At 39.1% G+C, this 18,820-nt stretch overlaps 1 long non-coding RNA gene across 1 annotated transcript in view; it reads left to right on the top strand.

Annotated features, from left to right (window-relative positions):
* LOC106997161 (uncharacterized) overlaps window positions 1–12,535 on the top strand; it is an 80,311-nt gene extending 67,776 nt beyond the window's left edge. Inside the window, exons 2-3 of the long non-coding RNA XR_013414502.1 lie at window positions 5,391–5,591; window positions 12,349–12,535. This is a non-coding gene — a long non-coding RNA (uncharacterized LOC106997161). The remainder of the gene's footprint in view (window positions 1–5,390; window positions 5,592–12,348) is intronic.
* The last annotated feature ends 6,285 nt before the right edge of the window (window positions 12,536–18,820 follow it).

Genomic DNA, 18,820 nt, shown 5'->3' with positions numbered 1-18,820 from the left:
AAACCATACCATAAGGCTACACTAACCAAAACAGCACAGCACCGGTACAAAAACAGACACATAGACCAATGGAACAGAATAAAGAACCCAGAAACAAAGCTGCACACCTACAGTCATCGAACTTTTGACAAAGCCAACAAAAATAAGCAAAAGGTAAAGAACTTGCTATTCAATAAATTGAATGGTGCTGGAATAGCTAGCTAGCCATGCCAAAGAATGAAGCTGGACCTCTACTTTTCACCTTACATAAAAATTAAATCAAGATGGATTAAAAATTTTAATGTAAGACTTCAAATTCTAAGAATCCTAGAAGAAAATCAGAAAACATGATTCTGGACATTGACCTTGGGAAAGCATTATGACTAAGTACTCAAAAACAGTTGCAACAAAAACAAAAATTGACAAGTCAGACCTAATTAACTACAGACCTTCTACACAGCAAAATAAACCACTAACAGAATAAACAGACAACCGTCAGAATAAGAGATAATATTTGCAAACTATGCATCCAACAGAGATCTAATATCCAGAATCTATAAGGAACATAAACAATTGAACAATCAAAAAATAACCACACTTAAAAAATGGGCAAAAGACATAAACAGACATTTCTTAAAAGACAATGTACAACTGACCAAGAAGTATATGAGAAAATGCTTCACATCTCTAATCATCAGAGAATGCAAATGAAAACCACAATGAGATACCATCTCTCACCAGTCAGAATGGCTATTATTAAAAAGTCAAAAAACAACAGATGTTGGTGAGGCTACAGAGAAAAGGGAATGCTTATCCACTGTTGGTGCCAATGTAAATTAGTGCAACCACTGTGGAAAGCAATCTGGAAATTTCTCAAAGAACTTAAAGCAAAACTGCCATTGAACTGAGCAATTCTCTTTGTGTGTGTGTGTGTGTGTGTGTGTGTGTGTGTGTGTGTGTGTGTGTGTGTATGAAACAACCCAAATTGTTCTGTGGAAAAGATACATGCTCTCACACATTAATTGCAACACTTTTCACAATAACCAAGTCATGGACTCAACCTAGGTACCCGTCAATGGTGGATTGAATAAAGAAAATGTGGTACATGTACACCACGGAACACCACAGTCATAAAACGAATTAAATCATGTCTTTTGCGGCAACATAGATGTAGCTGGAGGCCATTGTCTTAAGCAAATTAGTGCAGAAACAGAAAACTAATTACCACATGTTCTCACTTATAAATGGGAGCTAAACATCAGGTACTCATGGACATAAAGACGGCAAAAATAGACATTGGGGACTACTAGAGTGGGAAGGGAGGGAGGGGGGCAAAGGCTGAAAAACTAACTCTTGAGTATTATGCTCATTACTTGGGTGAAGGCATCATTCATACCTCAAACCTAAGCATCACACAGTATGCCCAGGTAACAAATTTGTGCATGTACCCCCTGAATCTAAAGTAAAAGTTGAAAAAAAAACAAACAAGTAAAATAAAAATAAATAAATTAATTAAATAACCACACAGAGGAAAAAAATGGAGAAAAATAAATAGAATTAGAAACTAGTTCCTTAAAAAGATCAATAAAATGTATAAACCTTTAGCCAGACTGATTAAAAATCAAACAAAAAAAAATGAGAGCACTTGAATGTCTTAAAGGAAGGAATGCAGTCTAGCCTTTCAGATGCCCTAATTGTAAAGTGTCCCCTAAGACACATTTATGCAAAAGTATGTGATTATTCAAAATCCTTTTCAAAATCAATTCCCATCCATCTCATCTTTTGGGGGCTGGAAAACCATTCCTTTATTAACAACTTTGGAATTTTTTGATCCCAGATATGGAGATGGAACAAGAACCTGCAGTTCCTTGTTAGGCCATACAATGGATCAGTGATCTAGTGCATTATGGGCAAATCATTGTCAAATGGACCGTCTCACTATGAAGTTAGCCACTGGATAAAATCAGTCATAGGCAGAGAAACAAAAAAAGACAAATCAAGCTCTGGATCCAGGCAGACCCTATGTCTATAAGCAACTGCGTGATCTGCACTGTATTTGACAGATGAACTCCAGTTCACTGATTGATGCAGCAACTTATCCTACCTGGAAAGCAAGAAGTAAGACTAAAGATGTATAATCAGTTTAAGGAAGGGGAGAAGACATTCATAAAAGATGTCTTCAGATTATTTTACTGTATTGTAAAATGTGATTGGGATTAGGGGTGGAGTGGTTGTTTTTTAGTTGACATTCATGTTTTTTTGCAACAACAGATACAAGGCCATGCATTTAGTAGGTGCTCAACAAAAAATCCAAAGTGATTGAAAAGTATTAGAAGGATCTGGAGTTACAAACAAGGGAAAGAAGGAAAGAAAAAAAGAGAATTTAAAACACTTCACTCTCCTAATAGACAAGCTGATCCATCAAAAGCAGGTAGATACCCTAGTATCTTACAAAGAAGGATTGTGGCAGAGTTTTGCAAATAACCCACTTCTTTATGTTCTTTCCTCCAAAGAACATTAATAAAAGAATATCTGAAAACAGTCTTTTCACATTGACCTTCAGTTGTTCTAGATACCAAAAGCATACAGAATTGGTATCCCACCAACAGTGGGGCCCAGGCAGTGGAGAAAGTGTGGGGAAAAGTTTATCCCTTCAGTACCATCTCCAACTGAAGTGACTACTGCAGGCATCTCATTGAATGATTATTCTGACCCATTAATGTTTTGGACAGATGAAGGACTCTCTATAGTCCTAAATAAAGTTGTTGTAAGGAATTTCTTGCCCTCAGTCGAAAGCTTTTAAAGTCTTTCTTTCAGCAGATGAGCGGGAATATTTTAGGGATGTCTCTTCCCTTTCCTGGAACTTAGAGTGAAAACATTTTCTTGGAACTGCTACAAAGTGGCATGTTTGGTTTTAAAGAGTAGAGACTTGGTCGACAGAAAGCCTTGGCTGGAAGTTTAGTCCTACCACTTACTAGCTGTAAGACTTTGAGCAGCATTTATCTAATGTATGTAAGACTCCGTTTCATTTGGCATAAAATGAGGATAATAATGGTACCTATCTTACAGTGTTGTGAATGGCATTACAGAGATAGCGTATGAAAAAGGTGGACTAGGTACAGGCTCTGAACAAGTGATGGTTTATTTCTTCCTTTCTTTATTGAGGGTACTTTTATCATATTTTTATCACCTAGCAGTATCTGTCAGGAATATTTGAGATGATTCTCAGGATTTATTGGCCTTTATTTAACAGACATAAGTAAAGTGATAAACCATAAAAAGTCAGCATGGATTTAGGGCAGTAATGTTAACATAAAACATATATCTTAATACCACCCAAGAGTCAGAATTGTAAGATTAGGAATAATTACCAATGAGTTAATAGGAATGTGGTCTGTCTCTCTCTAGCTTCTTCCTCCTACTCTCTGTCTTAGTGTGCTCAGGCTGCTGTAACAAAACACTGTCAAGTGGATAACTTAAACAAAATACATTTATTTCTCACAGTTCTGTAGGCTGGGAAGTCCAAGTTCAAGGTGTCAGCAGACTCAGTTGTTGGTGAGAGGTCTGTTACTGGCTTGCAGATGGCTGCCTTCTTATTGTATTCTCACATGGAAAAGAGAGAGAAAGAGAGCTCTGGTCTTTTCCTCTTCTTATAGGGTGACTAATCCCATCATGGGGCCTCTATTCTCATGATGTCATCTAAGCGTAATGAGCCTCCAAAGGCAACGCCTCCTAATACCATCATATTGGTGGCTAGAGCTTTAATATATGAATTTTGGAGGACACAAAATTCAGTCCATAACATCTTCTCTTCTCCCTCATTATCCCACCTCTGCTTGCTCCTTCTCAATATTTGAGAATCCATTTAGTTAGCAAACACCATTGCTATAGGAAAGAAAAAGATAAGCACAATTATATAGGCTAACAAGAGATTTTGCCATATATAAATAGCAGTCTTTTGTTTTATTTTTTATTTTATTTTATTTTATTTTATTTTTGAGACAGAATCTTACTGTCACCCAGGGTGGAGTGCAGTGACACAATCATGGCTCACTGCAGCCTCAACCTCCTGGGCTCAATCCATCCTCCCACCTCAGCCTCCCAAGTAGCTGGGGATACAGGTGTATGTCTAATTTTTGTATTTTTTGTAGAGACACTGTTTCTCCATGTTGCCCAGGCTGATCTCGAACTCCTGAACTCTAGCAATCCACCTGCCTTGGTCTCCCAAAATGCAGAGATTACAGGCATGAGCCATCGCACCCAGCTAAGTGGCAGCCTTAATATATTACAAGACTCTAGACCTGTTGTCTATTTGCCAGTGGAAAAATGCATGCAAATCAAATATTCTAAAATCAAAATATTTGCTTTGCTATAATGGCTTACATCTAGTAAATTTACAAAGCAAGCTAGCAGAGGTACCTAGAAATGTATTTTTTAACTTGCTTATCCTGGAGGTTTTACCAAAACATTATATTATTTAAAGTGGCTACATATTTGAATTGTTGAACTGCCAGGTTTTACACTACAGAGAAGAGATCACGAAACTTTTTCTATAAAGGGCCTGATAGTAAATATTTTGGGTTTTGTGGGCCATGCGGTCTTTGTCACAACTAATTAACTGTCCTGTCATAGAACCAAAAGTAGCCACAGCAAATATATAAGCATAGCTGTATTCGAATGAAACTCTATTTTTGACACAATCTTGAGTTTTATATAATATTGCATGTCCCAAAACATTATTTCTATTTTGATTTTTTAAAATCCATTTAAACATGTTAAAACCATTCTTAGCTCCTGAATCTTACAAAGACAGGTAGTAAGCTGGAACTGGCTAATGCCTACTCTACAGAACATACCATTCTAATTTAAGCTTCTGAAATTATTAAAGTGGATGCTGCCAAATACCATTCACATTCACTCATTCATGTCCCCTGGTTAGAAGAATGACCCCTGGTTAGAACTGACCTTGAATGATTTGTTGAGAAAATCAAGACATTGTTTTCCGATTAAAGATGGAAGACTAAGCAGACCAATGAAATTTGCTCCCTCCCAAAATCACACAAAAGAACTATGTATTTTAAAGCTATAAACCCATAGGGACAAAGATTCTGGCGCGAGCTCATACACACACACACACACACACACACAAAACAGTGAAAAATGTTGAAGACAGAAAAATGTTGAAAGCAAAAAAATGGAGATCAATAAGTGGTAACTAAATTAACAAATACAAGAGAGCTTAATCCTAAGACTACTTGGGGAAAATGAATAACAACCCAACTTATGTGGTAGAGACCAAAAAGTCTATACAATTAATATACTCTGCTAAAGAAAAAAGTGAAAAGAGTAGGATTTTTTGAAAATCCATTAAAAAAATTGATCTCTCTACATACCATCCCTTTATCCATCAGATTACTACAAATTTATTCTACAGAGGATCAGAATGCCAAAACGCTGGCAGCCAGGATTCTATCCTCAAAGCAAGAGACTGGAAGACTTGGAGAACTCAGTCCAGTCAAGAGAAACCTTCTAACAAGATTGATAGCAAGAGGTCCTCCCAAAATGGCTCATCCTGATCATGCTACAGAAAACACCTAGTAGAAGTGCCAATGGTAAGTACAGACATTTTGCAATCTGCTTCTTAGTACTACAGTCTTGAAAAATGAGCAGTCTCTGACATATGAGGTGGAGACCAAAGATAAATAAAGCCACTTGAAAGAAAATAAAATTACAATGATAAAGAAATATCAAAAAATAATCATCAGTGTGAGTAGGAAGATGAGATATTAAGTTCATGAAATATGAACAGTTTTTTTTAAAGGGTACACTCAGGGAATGTAAAGAAATTCTTAGAAAATAAAAATACCAGAAAGTAGACTTCAGTAAAGGAATTGGAGGGATTGGGGAGGACGAAAAACTATAAGAACATTAGAGGATAAATCTAACAGATCTGATATATGAAATAAAGGGAATTTTTAAAAAACTATAACCAAAAATTTGTCGAGGATAAATTATAAAAATAATATAGTTGCGGAAAATTTTCTGAAACTGAAGGACAAGTATTTTCTGATTTAAAAAGTCCACTGAGTTTCTAGAAAAATGGATTGACTGAAACAGATCCACACAAAGGGTAATTATTGGGAAATTTCAAAACTCTAAGAAAAAATGAAAATTCTATAAGCTTCCAAATGGAGGAAATATAAATTTAGTTACATAAGATCAGCAATCACAATGGCATCACAACCTCACAACTTACAAATGACTATGTAGCAAAGCCTTCAAAGCTACAGACAAAAATTATTTCAACTTCGAATTCTATGTTCAGATAATTTTTCAAGTAATGAATGTAGAATAAAGACATCTTCAGATATTCAAGGGATCAAACATCATTCTGCCCATACACAATTTCTAGGGAGTTACTAGATTGTGTATTTCTCCAATGCAATGTAGTAAACAACAGGAGAATAGGACACAGGAAATAGGTGATCCAATATAAGAGAGAGCTACATAGAATCCAAAGGGTCATGGTCAGATGCCAAGGGGCAGCTGTGCAGCTGGCCCAGAGAGAAGTCTTCAGTCTAGGCTGCAGCAGGACAGAGAACTCCAGAGAAAAGTCTTTAAGAAGATGGCATTTTTTAAAATGCTTGATATGTTTTAACGTGAGAAAAAATTCACACAACTGAGTTGAGGGAAGTTTGGATTGAATTAGTACAAAGAATAATAAGCAAATGCATTAAGAAACTAGTAACTTCAGAGAAAATTAGAGTGATAAAAGTAATCAGATTAAGCCATATGACTAGTTGTGAATAGAATTTTTCCAATCACTAATAAACACCAAAGATGTATCCAGCAAAACCTATGAGATAATTAAAATTGGGGATTAGGGATAACAGGAATTGTTCATGGTTTTGGTAGGGAATGTAAGAGTATAAGAAAGCTAAATTCCTTTTATCCATACTGGGAAGTCAATAGATAGTACCTAAAAGTAAAAATTACAGATAGTGATTCAACCTGGTCATTTAGACATGGGGATAAATACCAAAAAAATTACCTGAAAGAATGGGGAAAGATGGTTTCTGAAGGAAAAGAAATGTTAAGGTAGTGAGAGTGTGATGGTGAACGACTGGTTTTTCACAAAAAGCCTTGTCAATTGCTTATCTCTTTAAAAACCACACACAAATATAAATTTGAAGAAAATTAAAAATTAAGATTAAAGAAGAGAAACATTTAGATCTTTCCCATTGATTCTTTCATGAAGCCCTCCTGTGCAGGGCTGTGTCAGTCTTCTGTTTAGGCATATGTTTGCCTTGACCTCCTTAACCTTGATGAGCCAATATCATTTACTGTTCCAACTCTGTTAACTGCTAAGTCAAGAACCTAAATTTTTCTGGCATCACAGATTTGGGAATCACTGCATCCCAAATATTTGTTGAAGGGTATGATCTTGAAATAGCTGCTGATGTTTATCAAACCTTGGATTATGAATATTATATACATTTTAAAGTGGAAATTTGCTTTTACCACAAACATTGCCTTAGATAAATAATTTTAAAGTTGTTTTAAGGCACAAGAATCATTTGTTCAATAAAATCTGACAAAGAAGTCTATGTTATGAAACAGATAAAAGCTACATTTCTCTGACAGAAACTGGAGCATCACCGTCTGGCCCTTTCCACCGCTCACTCACAAGCCGTGATGGGGACCTGGGAGTAGGTTTAGAGATCTCAAACTCTATCTGTCTCCATGTAGCAAAATCCCGCTCTTTCTATCATGACAGACTATTAAACAACCAGTAATTCAGAGTTCACGATTTGTCTCCCTCCTGCTCATGCAAATGGTTTATAGAGAGCTGTGCTTCATCACATACTGAGAGGAAGTCTACGAAAAATATGGTTATGTTTACTCTAAGGATCTTATTGAGGATGTTAATAATAATATTCTATTTTTTATTTTTTATTTATTTATTTATTTTTGAGATGGAGTCTGTGTCTATTGCCCAAGCTGGAGTATAGTGATCTCAGCCCACTGCAGCTTCCACCTCCCAGGTTCAAGCACTTCTCCTGCCTCAGCCTCCCAAGTATCTGGGATTACACACAGGAGCCATCATACCTGGCTAATTTTTGTATTTTTAGTAGAGACAGAGTGTCACCAGGTTAGCTAGGCTGGTCTTGAACTCCTGACCTCAAGTGATCCACCCACCTCAGCCTCCCAAAGTGCTGGGATTACAAGCGTGAACCACTGTGCCCAGCCAAAATATATTCTTTCTCTAAATAGAATGTTGTCAGGTTTTAGAATCAAGATCAATCTGCTTCCCCTAAACAATTGGTTCACTTTAATTTGTAGGTAATTACTTCTTTGTACAATGTCCCATTTTATTTATCTTTGCCAATGATCTTATTGGAATGATGGGAAATAAATGAAATCTTAATAAGTTTTTCTTTGTATTCCTCCCTATAAGCTCTAAAAGCTTTTGGTACAAACATTCTCTTATTCCTCTTTAAATCCCTAAAGATAACCAGTGCCTAGTATACAGGATACAGCAAAATCTCAATAATTTGTAATTGAATGAACTAATAATTAAAAATAGTGGAGCAAAAATATATCATGAAGGTTGTCCCCACAATAGAGCCTTCTCTTAATAAGTGTTACTAGGAGTTATAGCTTATGATTTTTTTTTGTTGTTTTTGGTGCCTTTAAGCAAAAAGAGACATTTCCATGGAAGACTATAGGAAGAACCCTAAGTGCATGTTTTCTTTTCTTCTACTCAAGTTAGTGACACTCAAACCTGAGAAGGAAGGCTGGCCATATGTGGTAGACACTAAACTGATTCAGTTCAATTTTCAGAGCTTTCACTTCCTACCAAAATTTCAGGCTGTCTTTGGCATTAACTAACAGCAAATGTGACTGTCAGCTGAGAAGAAATTCCCCCAGTCTAAGTAGTTCACACCAGGAAATCTTGATTTAGAAAGATTGGAATGAAGTGACATTTTTATGCTGTAGTTAGGATCATTCTGCCTATTTGTAAATTGCATTCATTCATTCATGAAATCCAATTTATCCAAGAACAATAAACCGTCTGTCACACAGACTAGAAATATTCACGTAAGCATGAAAACCACTATCTCTCCCTTTACTCAAATTACATGACAATACTACTCAAGGTCAGAGAGCCAATGCAAACACTGACCATGAGAATGTACCTTCACAGAAATCAGAAATAAAGCTCCATTGAGTCTGTACATCTCTCCGTCTAGTCAGGTCAATTGAGGGTCACATATTAGCTTAGTGAGTATTGAAATAAAACAAGAGTGTTTAATGGAATGTGTCAGAGTTCGTGACTGAAATGTAATTGTTGCACCACAGTGACAATCATCTCATTGGGAATGTACAAACATAAAGTCTATTTCAGCCTGCCTTGTTTGCATTATCTACAACCCACATGTCCCTCTTCACTTGTGTTCCTGTTCCTCTCCTGTGGGGAATGTATGGTATTAGAAGTGGCTGTGATTGAGAGGTTAAGCGGGAGGGGAGTTGTGGCAGTGAGGAGAACAAAGACATGGCTAGTATTATCCTCATTTTACAGGTAAGGAAACTGATGTACAGAAAGGTTAAGTAACTTGCTCAGGTCACTTCTCTAGTGTAAGTGACAAATTTGGGGGCGACTGCAGACTTTCTGCTCTTACTGTCCTGTGATATTGTACCCTTAGTGGATATGTAATGATGAAGCATCTTTACCTGAATGCTGCTAACCCCAGCCCCTTGGCCCCCATCTATTACAATACTTTGTGTCACTATATAATGACATCCACATCCTCAGCACTGCTCAATCGCACCACATTGTCTCACCATATGTTTTGGATTTATTTATTTATTTTTAATAGAGGCAGCGTCTCACTCTGTTGCCCAGGCTGCTCTCAAACTCCTGGGCTTAAGCAATCTGCCCACCTCGGTCTCACAAAGTGCTGAGATTACAGGCGTCAGCCGCCGCCTGGGCTCCAGGGAAAATTAGAGTGCAGGCAAGCGGCCACACCGTGTGTTTTTTGTTATCAGGAGGTTTATAGCTAAATAACCATCAAAAGTATCTTCAAACAGTGTTTGGCATCTGTTTCAAAAGATTCAGTTCTTTCCAAAATTGTTCTAGTTGTGAAGTTTGAGAATTTGTTCATCATAATAACACCTCTTTATTGCCTATTTTCTTATTCTCTTTGGCTGAATTATAATCATTAGCATTAAATCATACCCAGATTTGGTAATGGACTTGAGATATATTATTTAAAGTTAGGCAGCATGGAAAACAGAGACAGAAAACTTGGATTCTTGCTCAACTCTGGTTCTGAGTAATCTTGGAGAAGTAAGTTAACCCTCCAGCAGCCCACAAGGCACATTCCGAGGCTTCTAACACTAACAGTGAGTGGATGAAATAGAGAGGGTCTGGCCCCTGCCTGCGTCTGTAACCTCAACCAGTATCGCTCCTCCCCACCAAATCCCCAGATTCCTACCCTTTAGGAACTTTGGGTTCCTTGCTGTTACTGAAATTTGCCAAATTCATTTCTGACTCGGTGCCTTTGTGCTTGCTTTTCCCTCTGCCTGGACGTCTCTTTCCCCAGGAGCTTTGATTAATGACTCCTGCACAGGGTTCTCTGCTTACATATGCCCTCCTCAATGTGGCCTTTCCTGGTCTCCTGATCTAAAGCAGCATCTGACACCCACCACTCTCTCTCCTTACCCTGTTCTGTGTTTTACCTCCACACTTATTGATAAAAACTTATCTTTTTTTTTTTTTTTTCTGAGACAGAGTTTCACTCTTGTTGCCCAGGCTGGAGGGCAATGGCACGATCTCGGCTCACTGCAACCTCCACCTCCGGGTTCAAGCGATTCTCCTGCCTCAGCCTCCCGAGTAGCTGGGATTACAGGCATGTGCTAACATGCCCAGCTAATTTTCTATTTTTAGTAGAGACGTGGTTTTGCCATGTTGGTCAGGCTGGTTTCGAAGTCCTGACCTGAAGTGATCTACCCGCCTTGGCCTCCCAAACGTATCTTACTAATTTAATTGTTTACTTATTTATGATCCTTCTCCACTAATAGTCATGAGGATAAACTGTCTGATTCATTGCTGCAACAGTGACTGGAATTTTGTAATTGCTCCAAAGTCTTTTGTTGGATGAACTTTGAAGAATTAGTATGTTTCTCTGAAAATGACAAATCTTTGGAACCCTTATCCTTAGAGCCCACACCCAAAATCCCATTCTGGAATTATTCTCTATAATACCAGAAATTAAATACTTTCTGCCAAGATAAAGTTTAAAAATTTTCCTTGACACGGTCTTGTCATTTTCTAATGGTATAATGAGGCACTAATTATGTAGGTGTTTTGTCTTCCTATGTCATATTAACAACTAATTTGCCCCAAAGATAAAAAAAAAAATCATGATAGCAATCTTTTGTATTTCTATCTTGTGTAAATAATTAGTATAGACATGTATAGATGGTATCCCATGTCTTTCTCATAATGATGTGTAAGGCAAATTCAGATAAATTAAGTAACTTGCCTGAGGGCACTAAGCTAATATGTGTGAGATCCCATGTATTAAGTGTGAAAGCCCTTGTGTTTTTTGCCCCACTCTTTGATGATGTCTGATATCTTGCGGGTATGGTAACCAAATCATCCGTCGTCAAAAGTAAGGATGTTTCCAAATGCCCATGCGCAGGAGAATAGATAGATGGTATGTGTATTTATAAATTGGAATGCTACATACAAGTAAAGAGGAACAAGCCACTGCTACACATGACAAAATAGATGAATCTCACAGGTGTTATATTAAATGAAAGAAACCAGGTCTAAAAGACTCTGCACTGAGTGAATCAACAATACACAAAGTAAAATATGATGATGAAAGTCAGAAGTCTGGCTATTTCTGAGTCAGAAAAGAGACACAGGGAACCTCGTTGGAACTGGAAATATTCTGTCTTAATGTGTACACATGTGCCTGTGTAAATAGGTAAAAATCTAAAGATGGACACTTAGATTTGTCTACTTTACTGTGAATATATTCTACTTTAATAGAGAATCAAAATTGAAACAAGTAGTTGAAACCTAACAAGTCAAGGTATTTGTAGAAACAATGGGATCGAGTTGTTGAAATTAGCATGGCCTGGGAAATTCAGGAGATGTGTGGCTGTATTTATGGAAAATCTGGCAGACAGTCTAGATTGGAGTTCACAAGTGTCTCAGTGGCTGACAGCTGCCAGGAAGATGGAACTAACCTCTGCCATCTGTCTGAAACCACCTCAAAAAAAAAAAAAAAAAAAAAGCAAAGCCATATAAAAATTTAGAGAAGTGCTTTGTTTTTCCTTGTCGTTTTGCTTCAGATCCATGCCTGGAATTTAATGAGGCACTTTCTTCTCAAATCTGGCTTTCCTCCTGGCCCTCCCACTTTCTCTCAAAGGGCGAAGAGAAAGAAGAAATGCCCATCAAGGTTGAATCATGTTTGGCGGAGAAATAAGCTTGTTTTACCACTGTTTGTCATTGGAATTATCTTACATTAAAAAGATTACAGTGAAGACAGCAAGCCTTTTTCTTCTTTTAAATAACAAGTCATAAAAACGTCAAGCCATTTATGCATGGAAATATCCAAGAGACCAAAAGAGATGTATCAGACCAAAAAAAAAAAAAAAAAAGAAAGAAAACCCAGAAAAGAAAAACACTACATGAGAAAGAACTGGAGGTCTAAATTCTTTAGAAAGAGAGTACATGTGACTATGGCAGGGTGGAGGTGGGGAGGGACAGTCACCCTGAAAATGACTTCAGGGTCTTAGGAGACAAATTCCAGATAGGCAACCTCCTCGAAAAGCTTAGATAAATGACATTTCTGCTAATACCAAATCAAAAGAAAAGATCAGTTTCCCCAGTGAATGAGGCTGAGCGAATCATACATCTGGGCGCTTTGGCATGCCTAGTAAATGAAATCATCCAGAGAGTCTAAAGAGAGTTATGTCTCTGCGGCTGAGGCTTGTTTATGGAAAAATGAGTTTCGGGGCTTGGCTTTGCTTAGGCACAGAGCATTCTGAGCTGCGGGTACATTGGTTATTCTTTACAAAGTAGTTCTTGTCCTCAAGAGCAAGTGTCTTGATTTCAGGCCTCTGCGGGAACTCAAAGGTTGGGCCTATCAGTTTTCTTCATTTCCTGTGGGCTAGGCCACCACCCCTGTCACAAAAAGCAGCTTTTAAAACTACACCCTCAGGTCACTTGAATGCTGGTGCCTCATCCGAATAAGGAAGCCAAGAAACACACGAAGTGTATATGGGCTGGAAACACAAAAATGTAGCAAGAAACGATGTGGCTATTTTACAGCATAACTAGCCTCATTCATACTCCTCTCCACACACATAGACGTCCCCGTAAAAGTTGAGTTGCCTCTCCTTTCTTAGAGGTAGACTGAGCTTTTAAGACTCAGAGACCACAGGACAGATTACTTTCCAAGCTTGTTGCTGTGCAAGTTCCTATTCCCATATTATTCTCCAGCAGAAAAAAAACAAATTACTTATTGCCATTTTCTTCATTCATCAAGAGCATTGTGTAAAACTAGAACAAGATGACATAACACTTGATAAGAGCCTTTAATTATGTTTCTTTGTCCCAAGTCTCTGTGGAGAGTTTAGCATTTCCAGAATAAACTTGATGTGATACTGGGGGATTTGAACTCTTGTTAATGTTTGAGAGAACAAAAGAAAGAACTAAAATTGTATCAGGAATAATGAGAGAAGACATAGTAGGCAGGATTTGGAGTTGTCTATCAGCATGTTTTATGATTTGTGGCCCCTTTTTTCCTTCTTGGAAAACTTTTCTACTTTCTGTAAAGTATGCACAGTGAAAGCAACTCTAAGGAGACTTCCATTGGTCTATGCCCATTTCTTTAGTCTCCTTAGGTTTGGAAATAACAGCAAATATTTTTAGGGATGGAAATAAGAAAGAGGGGTGGAAGAGTTTGCAAGGCTATCAGTAAGGATCACTACTGCTATGGGTGTATTTTGCTGATCTTTATTTTTTATTTATTTATGTTTTTGAGATGGAGTCTTGCTCTGTCCCCCAGGCTGGAGTGCAGTGGCGTGATCTCGACTCACTGCAACCTCTGCCTTCTGGGTTCAAGTGATTCTCCTGCCTCAGCCTCCAAGTAGCTGGGATTATAGTCTTACATGCCACCATGCCTGGCTAATTTTTGTATTTTTAGTAGAGATGGGATTTCACCATGTTGGCCAGACTGGTCTCGAACTCCTGACCTCAGGAGATCCACCCACCTCGGCCTCCCAAAGTGCTGGGATTACAGGTGTGAGCCACTGCGCCCGGCCTGACCTTTCTCTATTACACTCACCCAGTAATTTATTGGATCACCAAAAGAGAGGACGTGTTTGAGAAGGGGCATAGTTCTCCCTTCCTCTGCTTTAAAACACATGAGGGTATGCAAGTAAGTAAACATTTCTCTTGTCCAATAAGGTTCACAGTGTTTGCAGACCCAATGAGCCCTAGCTAGCAGTTGTAGGTGACAAAGCTTATTAGGCTCATCCAAGTTTCCTACATGAACTCCAGCTCCTCTCCATTCCATCCTTCATTCACTTCACAGATATCTTACTATCATTACAAGAACCCTCTTTGCAGTTCTTGAAGCACTGTGGGGTTCCAGAGTTTCCTAAAGAAGGCAAATGTAGCTAATTATAATTAGGAAAATGTTAGCATCCTTGAGACACCAGTAAGGTATATGGGGCACAGGCAATATGGTGTACATGGAACAATTCTGCCTGGGTTCAAAGCCCAGCTCTGCCTCTGTGCAACTGTGTCACCTTGCATTTTGTGAGCAATCAAAGACATTATTTAAACAAAGCAGGCGCCCCAGGGCTAACCCGTAGAAGATGTAGGAAATATTCATTTTCTTCCTTCTTTTCCTTCCTTTTCCTCCCAACTTTGTGAAATTACCTGGAACTTCAACTCAGGAAGAACGGGTGCCCAAAGGGCATTCTGTCTTGTGTTCCCATGTTCTAACACTGTCAATGGAGGCTGCCCCTCACCACAGTCAGAGAGGACAAAGGGAGAGAACATAAGGGCAGGCTTTCCAGGCTACACAATGTACTTTGCTCCTGGATATGTCTATTGAAAGTTGGCAGGAGACAGCAGAGTGGTGTCCTGGAGGTCAGTCTCAGATGGCTGTCTCATAGAGATGTGTCTTAGAGGATTCCTCTAGCTGGCAGCTGCAATTGGTTCCAAATAAATCTGTCTTACACAGAGGTGCAAGCAGCTCACAAGAGGACTAGAAATGAAATAAAATGACCTCCAGGGCACATGGGAGAGAAAGCCAGAGTGTGTGCTGCTTCCAGCCCTGTGCGCTTTGTACTCAGGAGTATGGCAGCAGGGTGGAGGAAGGTAAACTCCAGAATTGGAGGAGTCGGGCCAGGGTTGCCCTGTGCTGAACTGTGGCTCTGTATTTCCCTAGGGAACTGTATGAGGGCACGAGGGACATGATCCTGCTCCGAGAAATGAAAAAAAATGGAATAGAAGTAAAAGAGCCCCAAGATACTCTGCCATTTATTTTGTGCTCTTGAGTAATTTGAGGGCTCTGAACTTTCTCCATTGTCGCTCAAAAGGTTTTAATTAGATATTCTGCGATCCCCTCTTGCTCTTATTTTCTGGAATTCCATGACGCCAAATCTCTGTGTCCCTTATACTAATGAGGAAATGATATCTTATGGATGAGCAAATGTCCTATTTAACAGTTACTATCAGTTGCATAAATAGCTTGTTAATAATTTTCAAACAATTAGATTTATCTTACATCCACCCTAAAGGATAGTGATCTTAATTTAACACATTTGATGAAGCTTGGCAGGTCTTGAGGAAGTATTTCAGATTTTACTTTTGGACACATGAGAGTTGAGAGCCATGAATGAGGAAAAAGACAGGTTTTCATGGAAACCCCAGCTCTACTCCTTCCTCACCACGTGAACTCCAGCAAGTCACTTCACTTCTCCGAGACTGTATTCGTCATCTGTAAAGTAAGAATCATAATAATCCATACCTCATAGTAATGCTGTAGGTTTAAATGAGAGAAAAATATACAGCATATAGCACATGACACATAGGAAGTATTCAGCAACTATTAACTGTTAATATCATTATCATTATCATTGCTGCAATCATTTTATCCACCACCAATGCAGTCCCTGGAGAGTCCTAGTTCAGATATTTCTATGGAGATTTGGTAATAGCTCAGGCTTTTGCACCAGACCCTTGTATCTTCTTGTTCTATACCTTCTCACCTAAATATGCACCAGCTCTCATCTCTATCCCAGGGAGTCCCACATTTGGACGTCCAGTCTAGAATTCTCTCTTAGGTTTCAGAGCTATATATGCAACTGATCTCTGGGATGATCTACAGACAACTCAAAATCACAGTGTTCTAAAATTGAATTCATTTTCTCCTTGAATCATCTTTTTTCTTTTTTTTTTTTTTTTTTTTGAGATGGAATTTCACTCTTGTTGCCCAGGCTAGAGTGCAAGGGTGCAATCTCGGCTCACCACAACCTCCGCCTTCCAGGTTCAAGCGATTCTCCTGCCTCAGCCTCCGGAGTAGCTGGGATTATAGGCATGTGCCACCACGCCTGGCTAATTTTGTATTTTTAGTAGAGATGGGGTTTCGCCATGTTGGTGAGGCTGGTCTCAAACTCCTGACCTCAGGTAATCCGCCTGCCTTGGCCTCCCAAAGTGCTGGGATTGCAGGAATGAATCACCACGTCTGGCCTGAATCATCTCTTCTTTGTTGTTTCCTATTCTGGTAAATGTCCTCACCATCAAACCCAGAACCTTAGAGTCACACTTGAATTCTCAGTTTCCCTGACTTTTTTCCTCTGCCCCAACACTAAATCGAGTCCTGTTCATTTGACCTCCTAAAGAACTCTTTCTTTCTAGTCTGTTCCAGGCCACTACTATCTCTCTCTCTCTTTTCTAAATTGCCCTAAGAACCTCCTAACTTATTTTTGTACCTCTAATCTTATCCTCCATGTAAAAGCAACAGTAATCTGTCTAAAAGTCTTATAGTGATAATGTATTGCTCATTCTAATAACTTGTTAATGACCTCCCCTTGCTCATAGGGTTAAACCCCAGTTCCTTAACTTGGCTTTTGAAATGATTTGCACACCTCCACAGCCTGACCTCTGCCTCTGCACTCTAATCATTTACAACTTCCTTTGGCTATGAGAAATCCCCAGCTGCTCTCTTGCTTCCTAATCTCCAGGCAGGCTGTTCCCTCCTTTTGATGCAAAAGTTTCCATCCTTTTTGTTTTCTTTTTTGTTGTCGTTGTTTGTTTTGGTTTGGTTTTGTGTTTTGCACCAAGTAGCTCCTACTTATCCTCAGGTCTTGGCTTTGGTGTCATATTTTGGGAAGGCTTCCCTGTCCCTCAAATCTGGTAGAACTGCCACTCCTCTGATTCCCATGGTACACATGGCCACTGATGGTACACACACCCCTTTGGATTACGTCTGTCTATTTACTTCTTTGTCTCTGTACCAGACCGCCTACTCCATGAAGGCAGAACTCAAGTCTGTCTTGTCTGTCTTTGAGTCCCTCTGCCTGATGCTCATTAAGTATATGGAAGTTGAATAAAGATAGAAAATTTCTCTAGTTGTTTCCAAAGATTTTGAGGTCCATCTCCTATTTACAGAGTCTGAGCGTCCCAGTGTTGTGTGGCTGCCATAGTCAAGTACTCCCGTTTGTGCCCAAGCGAAAAAGAGAAGAAAAGAACTGTACGGAGGCAGGAGACCCCACACTTTTGGAACAGTCTACTCTAGCAATGCCTCCTTCTCCCCTCCCAAAAGACTGAAAAATCTAGTAGGGTTTAAAGCCCAAACTTAAACGACATTGAACTATGCCCTGTAAGCCACCAATTCAGATACTAGAGGGGTCAAGGATATGTGGAATACTTTCTGGAAGGAATAGAGATGTCATAAGACTTATAGAGTTGAGGAAATGAGTATTTTTCTAGGAAATGTGAGAATTCTGGAAGAGATTCTTGAGTTTCCTGTTGTTCCTCTTCCTTGTCACCTCCTCCCTGGCTTCATACCCTCAGCTGTATATGTGGCTATGGCCCACCAGTAAACATACTGGAGAAGTCTTGCCATAGAAACTCACCAAGAGAGCACTTCCACTGCTCCCCTTGGGTCCCTGCTCTAAGTCTTTGCATCTTTGCTCTTCTGGTTTTGTCACCTGGCTTCTCACAATTATTTAGACCAAAAACTCCCTAGAAGCAGGATTCGAGATGGAAATTCTTATGCACGTGATCTATTGAGGGAGTACTTCCAAGTGAAACCTATAAGAAAGTGAGAGAAATAGGACAGAGAAGGGAAAAAAGTCTAGGTAAAGATGTAGTTTCAGATGAAATCTCTCTTTATTCTTCATCCTGACCCTCTGGAGGGTAAACTGTACTACAGAGCCTTCCCTATCTTAAGATGAAGAAATGAGTCCTGTGCTGGTGAGTCATTGGATCAGAGCTGCCCCAGGTGGGAACAGAAGGCGTCAGGACATCAACCCCTGACACTACTGGACTAGGCAGCTCCTGTTGCCAAAGAACACTTCCCTGGATGAGACTGCAGATGTGAGGTGTTAGCAAAAGCACCCACAGCTGCTGGTAAAAGGTGAGCAGAGATTTGGCTGGGACTACAGGTCCTTTGTTTTCTGCTGGCAACTCATTATGACCTTCTTCAGCTGCAAGTCCTGGACCAGTGTGTTATTTCTGGAAACCTCTGGTAAGTCCAGCAGCCTCTTCTCCTTCACACTCCACCCCAACCTTCCATAGTCC

This window comes from Macaca mulatta, chromosome 2 (assembly GCF_049350105.2).
Source record: "Macaca mulatta isolate MMU2019108-1 chromosome 2, T2T-MMU8v2.0, whole genome shotgun sequence".
Lineage (NCBI taxonomy): Eukaryota > Metazoa > Chordata > Mammalia > Primates > Cercopithecidae > Macaca > Macaca mulatta.
The sequence above is the reverse complement of the archived record's forward strand: the minus strand, read 5'-3'. Positions and strand labels throughout refer to the sequence as shown.